This window comes from Falco peregrinus, chromosome 3 (genome assembly GCF_023634155.1).
Source record: "Falco peregrinus isolate bFalPer1 chromosome 3, bFalPer1.pri, whole genome shotgun sequence".
Taxonomy (NCBI): domain Eukaryota; kingdom Metazoa; phylum Chordata; class Aves; order Falconiformes; family Falconidae; genus Falco; species Falco peregrinus.
In genome coordinates this window covers 57,152,489-57,159,975 of record NC_073723.1, presented here as the reverse complement: position 1 = coordinate 57,159,975, position 7,487 = coordinate 57,152,489, and the positions used below count along the sequence as shown (strand labels likewise).

The window sequence follows — 7,487 nt, the reverse complement described above, 5'->3', positions numbered from 1 at the left end:
TCAACTACTAGGAAGATTTTCATTCTGTTACAAATGGCAAGTGTTCAGCATGCAATGAAACAGCTAAATGTAGAAATCATCACTCAGAAAAATCATTGTTCTGCAAGAGAACAACATTGTTCTTAGCTCTTCTTTTTTAGGAGAAAAGGAGCTGACATAACAGGACAGGACAGTTCCCACTCAGAAAACATACATGCTCAGGCAAGCTGGAAGGCTGTGTAAAGCAGGCAGCTGTGGAGAGATGAGTAAGTCCCATCCATTCAGAGATAAAACAACTTTTTTTTTTTTTTTTTTTTTTTTTTACATAGGATAGTCTAATGTGGAAACTGCCAATCCTTCTCCTCTCACTACTTCTTTGATGTTCATTTGCTTTAAAATTTTTCCTCTGTGATGAACAACAGAGATTGCCAGTAAGTATTTGCAAGCTCAGCAGCAAAGCAGAAGGAACTGAGGATTTGTTGCTCAAAATGAATCCTTGAAAATGACTGTCTACAGTCATTTCCTCCTGCTTGCTTCACTGTTACGGGATAAAGGAAACCAAACCAAGTACGATGGCAATAGTTATAACAATAACTAATGTCTGCAAAATTTCTGTTGGAGGTTTGTAAGTGAACAAAGAAGCACTCTGAAAGGGATACTGAAGAAGACATTTATTTTTCTCACAGACCACATCTTTTTACTTATACGTTTTACTTGCAAGTGAAGATTTTCTACGGTAAATTTAAACGCTGACAAAATTCCCACAAGAACAGCCAAAAATGCACCTAAACTAGTACCCTGTCCATGAGGGTGGGATTCTTTGGGAGGAGTGCAAGAACAGAAACAGACTAATACAAGACAGTAATATTTCCTCCAGGCGCACTCCCCATCTCAAACCATTGCGTATATTGCACACGATGAACATAGACAACATAACCTGCTCCTTCAGAAGTCAGCCATCCTGGGGGCCCTCCTAGAATGACGTGTTACTTGGTCAAAGCAGGAGGGCTGGTGGTGGCACTAGATGGCACTGGAAGCCCTGCAGTGTAGGCATTTTAACGGTTATTTCATGCTTTACGCGCCATCTGGTGGTGTTACTTTTTCGTGAAAAGACTGGTTATGTGACCCTGTCACTAGCAACCACCACTTTTCACGGTTTTCATTAATTATACATAACCAGATATCAAAATACAATGCCACCAAGTTTTTCTAAACTGAATAGAATTTCCCCTCCTTTCGCATCGTACTTTTGGAAAGGAGTTCAACATGCAATGTACTTACCAATTCTGATTTTTGGCCAAAAACATTCGGTCAGGGAAAGTTTGGCTTACAGGCATGTATGGGCTGCCAAATGCAGTCTGCTGCGGGAAGCAACAGCGTTTCAATGTCCTTTCCTCCACAGCTCTTTGGCGTCTCCTTCTTTGCGCTTCCTCCTGAAAACTGAATCAAATAGGAAGGACAAATCAGAGAGAAAGCCATGGGAGGCAAGAACATGAAGAAGATCAAACGAACAAAATCACACATCCAACATCCATATAGTCTTCCAGCTCGCACACTCCTACCAACCCCCCACCAAAAAAAAAAAAAAACAAAAAAGAGAGAAACAGCAAAGGACTGGTCATGCTTTGCAATATTCCCCAAAGCCAGGAAAGCATCTGATCATCCTTCAAGATGCTGCACAAGAATGTTGACTCCCTAGCAAGGGTTTTCTTCTATGCAATTTTGTTGCAAACCTCCTCATTCCTGACTCCATTCTTAGCTTGTTTGGCCTGAAATGCTTTAGTAACAAACAACATTTTATATCCATAGAATATTCCTCCTAGACAGAAGAGTGTATTATTTGTGTATGTAAAATTCTAGGTTCTGCTTTGCCATTTCCTGGACAGCATCTATTGCAGGGTGTGTGTAACAGATACACATTAAGCTTCCCAAAAGCAGGCATCTCACATTTTGAAAGACTTTTGCACTACTGTAAAGGTTGGGGAGGTGCTTTATTTCAGTCTTGCTCCTGTTGAGGCTGACAGAGAAAGTTCCCTTTCACTTCTTTAGGAGCATGCAGTAGGTTTTGTCTTTTGCTTCTCTCTTGTAACCTGATGCTGCAACAGGACATTGCCAAAGCAGTGTGACAAGGAGGAGCAGCTCTGGCACTGGGAGCTGGTGGGTGACTGGTGCTGGGCCAGTAGCTGACTAAACCACTCCAGATCCTGGCTAGAGACAGGGCAGGGGATTCCACTGGTCCACCTTGAAAGGCAGAAGGGCTAACTTGTTCTTCCTGGGATTACCGACAGTGACACACCAAAGCCAAAATTCAGACTACCCTTGTATAGCTAGCCAACGATCCTTTTACACTGTTATCATCCTACATCACATCACCTGGGGGCAAGGATGCAGCCGGTGGCAGGTATAGGCCAGCACATAGGGTGGGCAGTTCTGCAAACTGCCAGACCAAGCAGGCTAGCCAGGGGAATTCAGAAAGGAGTGTGAAATGGTTGACCTACCTAAAAATGAATCCTCTCATACACATAATGAAGACAGCATTTGCATTAGAAATCCATACAGCTGCTTGGAAAGGAGAACGTTGCCCTCAGGGACAAATCCACTCCCTAACACCCAGCCTTAGCGTCTCCCTCATGCCTGGCCAAGGTCCTCCCCCTCATGAGGAAGAATCCTCCCCCCGAGGCGCCTAAGCAACAGTGGAGCAATCCCGAGAAGGCTGCTTTATTAAATTAAATGTCCTCGTGGGAGGATGCAATTCAGGGTTTTTTTTTTTCTTTTTTTCCTCCCCCTTTTCTTTTTCCAGCTGAAGTTCCCTTCTCAGAGAATACGAAGGACTGCTGCTTTTGTGTGGCAGAATTCAAACTGAACATTGTCTCTTTGTTCTTTTTTTAAAGTCAAGCATGCATAAAAAGTAACAGATTTCCAAAATCAGGTTGTCTTTTCCTTCAGATCTGATTACTCACTCCAAGTTCATCATTAGGATAGTGTAATGTGGATCCGTGTTTTAAGCAGGACTCCCCAGTGAAAACAATGAGGAGTGTCCTGCCTAAATTAATACCACAACATGTCCCATAGAAAATAAATAAAAGATAAATCAAGCCAAGTTAGTTTCATTTAGGCCAAATGTGGGAGTTTTGCCTTGAAGTAAAAACATAGGAATTTGGTCTTGTTCTGTTCTAAAAGAAATTAATTTAAGAAATATATCCTAAATAATCCAGATAGCCAAATGTTTTGCATGTAAGTAACCAGGACTACATCCCTGAAATACAGATGAGGATTCTTTGCAGCTTTAATACTAGGTTTTCTATATGAAATAACAGAAATTCTCAAATCCAATACTTTTTATAGTCAGCATTTTTTTACTTTAGCCAGTGTAAGCCCCTTAACAACACACTCATTTTGACTGTATTATTCTTTGTATGCTGACAATAGGACCACAAATATAAAACTTCTTTGTAGAAACCCCTTAGAAGGTCTCTATTTTTGTAAGGTAAGTGTTTTACTTGGTGAATCTGCCAATTACTTAAATATTGTTCTGTTTACAGGTCAGCTGCATGGTATAGTACCTTTATGGTCTGAAAAATGACTCTAAAAATAGCAACATAGGGCTTGGTGTTTATGATCACTTAGTGACTTAATAACAAATACTGTTTATTTAAGTTTTCTTTAAAAGCTGTTTTTCTAACCTCACGTAGTACAAATTCAGTATAGGATATAAAGGCCAAGCTATATTATCCCAGTATTTCACTGGTGACACCATAAATAAACAAAAAGCAGGTCACATCGTGATGCCCCTCTGTGGTTTCAGTAACGGGACTTTGCACTCTAGTCTGCATGGGTATGGACACCAGCATGGTTACTTCTAGACTGTATTTCAAACCTGGGTCCCACCACACGCTTAAGCTCAATTTCATTTCATGACAGATAGTTTGAATATTAACACTCAAAATGCAGGAGCTTCAGACAAGAAGAGATTTGGAAGCACAGTATTTCTTAGCCCAGACTCAAGCATGTGACAATCCATAGACTATGTTAGCTCATGGCAAATTATCTGTTCTTATGACCAAGCAGCAAAATTACATGGTCAATACAATACAGACAAGTCAGCCTAGGAGCCTTCTAAAAAGGCTGGTGTCTGCAGAAAGACACTACAGGGTATGTAGGCCACTGACCTATACTTTAGGGCTAGAACTGCAGACTCACAGATGAGAAAGTACATTTAGTTTCAGGTAGCTTTCTGGCTTGTGCTCCACCAAGTAAGGAAGATGCAGCCTATCTGACCCAGAATTTCCTGATTCTTCTCAGAGTAAATGCAATCTCTGCCTCTGTCTTAGGCTACATATAGCAAAAATGTAGATCAGTCAGAAAACTGACATGTAAATGCTCCTGACTGAAGCACAGGGAGCAGATTCATTGAGTAAATTCCATTTTTACTCAATGGCTAATTCCACCTCTGCAAGACTGTCCCCATTTTAAGATCATACTTTTCATAAGACAGAAAAGATAGTCAGGATGTCAGAAGGGCTTTCCAGCCTGCCTTTGTTCACTGTATCTTTGCAGCTCTTGGTAGATGCTGAGCAAAACAGCAACGCTTGTTCTGAGAAGGGAAAGTGTGTCAACAAGAGGCAGTGTGAACTTCTCTTCCTACAAATCAGTACTCACTATCTGTGTCGTACCATCTTGCACTTATATTGTTCAGATGGTTTACTGTTACCAAGGGATTTGAGTTGTTTTCATCTAATTAGCTTCAAGACTTTCTGTATACAGCAGCGTCATATAGAGTAACTTTATGATCCACCCGGCTGGGAGAGGTGTACAAGTAAAATTGGCACTGCACTATAGATTGGAAAACTGAAGGGAGGTCACACCTCACCTACTCATACTGTACAGAGCTCTTGTTTGTGTAGGTAAGGTCACTGATGTAGACTAGCCTTTAAACGACTTGCTAAGAAGAAAAATAATATCAGAAAAGGAAACAGAGTTACAAAGTTCTTGACTTTCCAGCTTTGCTGAGACCCATAACTTCTTTCTCATGCACTCCTCCAAAGATAAAAGGCACCTTAACTTTCTTTCACATGCAGAAATTCTCATCAGTATGAAACTCCAGTGACTTGCCTCACTGGCCTTTTAGGGAGTAAACACCTCTTCTTAAAAGAAGAAAAAGGTCAGATTTGTTAAAGACTTCACCGCTCTTCACGGCTTTACTCATGACTACCAGGCTGTTGCAATGTAATGACTCCAGGAGATAGGTCTACAGTCCTAGTGTTAAGGAATGCAATTTGAGCCTTTGCCGGTACAGACATGTCACTGATGCTACTAAAACAAAACTTGAGCTAAAATCTGTTTCAAGTCTTTACTTGCTTGCAATGGAAAGTTTGCTGGCAGCTGTTGTCATCATTAGCCTTGTGGCAATGTTTTTTTTCTGAAGTGTCTTGTGTCTTATTGAAGCTTAACGCTTGTTAAGTTGGGAGGGGACTTTGGGTGATCTGCCAACAGCAGACAATAAAGTGTTCTTTTCTCCTGTTGTAACAGAGTCATAAGTTTTGGTTTATGAATAATGGCAGCTACACACAGTAAATTAAAACACACACAAAAAAGAGGAAAACATGAGGGCTTTTCTCTAAGTAGTCCATTTAGCCCATTACAGGCTCCCCTAGGGTTTTAAATGCAATTGTAAAAACACCTTAATTTTTCACCATTAACTATTTTATTTTCCTTGTAGGCTGAGTGGGAATTTTTATAGCAACATCCCTCTCCAGGGACCATAGTGTTAGGAGCTTTGAGCTAGATTCCTACCACCCCACTTTGCCATGGCTCCCCAGACCAGCAGGGAAAGCTGTGATCTGGAGAACACCTCCTCCTCCCTGCCCAGCTCTCTGGGATGCAGCTGAAATTCATCACCTGCTTGTACACTGTCCTCTGATTTTACATACTCATTATGGATTACTGGGATGGATGGTGGTCTAGCTATTAAATATAGGTCAGATACATCATATCTCATAAACCAACAGAGTTGTATCTCAAAGTGTGCCAGGAAGCCCAGTAAAGAACCACTAAAGCAAATCATGCAGCCCAAAGCAGACTCAAGTACATTGGCCCCATGCAGTGAAGCCTACACACATGGCTTAGAGAGCTCTGTCAGGACCATGGGACCACTGCAGGACATCTGGTAATTCGTTGGCATAAAACATCAGAACCACTTAAGTCCACTAGCTTTGATACAGAGACCCTCTAATGCGTTCCGCAAGCAGATTGGGAGGTCCTATATAATCCTACAGAGTCACACAGTAGCCTCAGACTGTTAGATTTAAGTTTAGGTTCATTACCACACAGCAGGTCCAGTGAAGGCTAATCAGATTAAGATAATTAAAAAGCAACCAGGCATCTTCAGCAGAAAGAAAAAGACTAGAAGTCCAAGCAAGGAGTAGCATGTTTTGCCCTTTGATTGTGGTTTTTCTTGTTTGCTCAAATTGCCAGAGCCCTTGCAGTTACATGGAGAAAACATGGTCAGGGACTGGCATTGTTTTAGCAGTATGAGGAAATTAGACTGTAAAAGAAATCTGTAAGATTTGTGTGATTTAACACAGAGCTCTGTGGGTAGGTTCTGGGATGGAGATTTAGGTTAAATGGGGGATTCAGTTCCTTACAGTGACTCCAGCTCCTCAGGGTGACCTTGCGCCTGCCACTTCATCTCTCTCTGTCTTTTCTCTTCCTCCATATAACAGCCGTGATGATGGTACACCAGTGCCTTACCCTTTTCTGCCTCATGTCCTGGAATGGGAACTCCTCAGGCACTGAGCTGCTGGCATCTGCATGCGTGTGTGCAGCCCAGCACTGCGGGCTCCTAGTGCAGCTTGTCATGGCTCTTAACAGCAGCAGGAAGGCACACAGCACTTCTGTGTCACTGTGCAAGCAAACGCACAGCAAGGTTCACTGCCCCTGCCATGCTGCAGGTAGAAAGACAGCAGGCAATATCCACTTTCTGCACACTTAACAGTGTAAAGGGGATAATTGCCATACATAACTTAAACCTTATGTGTAATTCAACAAAGTGGAATTAATTATCTTGGCACTCGGCCTTGATTCTACTGCTAGCATGTATTATGAAACATACAAACATCATGGAAGTGTTGTTCTATTTGTCATGCTGTGTAACAGATCAGGGAAAGCACTACAGAACAGGAAGCCAACATCTTTCCTCACGCATGCTCTGCCTTAAGCAATCATCTCCTCCAGTAGGGATCTCAGGCAACAGCACTCCTGCTATTAGCAGTCTTCTGGTTACAGGGGGACAAGAAGCAGAGAAATAAAACTCCACCTGTTGTGCATCTGCCTTTCCTAAGCGGCCAGCGCAAGCAACTCGCTCAGTTTAACCCTGGAACCTCAGACCCAGCCAGAAGCCAGCTCAGCCTCCCTGAGGTCACTCACCTGGTAGTCTTTTGCCAGGTTCCCTGCGCTTGCACCTTTTCCTAGCTTTCTTTTGTGGTGCTTGTACATCTTTTGATCTTCCT

The 7,487-nt window shown here is 42.1% G+C and overlaps 1 long non-coding RNA gene across 1 annotated transcript; it reads right to left on the bottom strand.

Annotated features, from left to right (window-relative positions):
• Nucleotides 1-700: 700 nt before the first annotated feature.
• LOC114013840 (uncharacterized) lies at nt 701-7,487 on the bottom strand. Its single transcript, XR_003557065.2, has 3 exons — nt 7,405-7,487; nt 1,261-1,419; nt 701-1,018 (listed from the first exon to the last, which is right to left on the bottom strand). It is a non-coding gene; the product is annotated as an uncharacterized LOC114013840 (long non-coding RNA).